Source organism: Sinocyclocheilus rhinocerous, unplaced genomic scaffold (assembly GCF_001515625.1).
Source record: "Sinocyclocheilus rhinocerous isolate Xijiao unplaced genomic scaffold, SAMN03320098_v1.1 scaffold47, whole genome shotgun sequence".
In the NCBI taxonomy this organism is placed as follows: Eukaryota; Metazoa; Chordata; class Actinopteri; order Cypriniformes; family Cyprinidae; genus Sinocyclocheilus; species Sinocyclocheilus rhinocerous.
Window position 1 is genome coordinate 37,495 of NW_015633578.1, and position 394 is coordinate 37,888.

Below are 394 nucleotides of genomic sequence, written 5' to 3' on the forward strand. Positions count from 1 at the left end.
ACCTATAAATATATAAATTTTCACTGTTTAATTTGACATTTCATTTAAATATGCAGATGATGTTATTTTAAATCTAAAAGAAACGTTGCTGTTTGGTTTTTGTAGTAAAATGACATTATAATTAGGGATGCACAATATTGGATTTTTGCCGATATCCGATATGCCAATGTTTTTCAACTCATTTTGGCCGATAGTCGATGCCGATACCGATATATTTCCTTTTGTTTGAAAACAACACCAAGTCTCTCCTGTGTGGAAATTATAAGCAATTATTTTTAATTTTGGTTAGTTTTTAACAAGAACTTATTTGTTAGAATTAAATAGACAACAATGAAGTACTTTTATAATGACAGTACACTGATGCTTTGAAAATAACTATAAATAAACTATATAT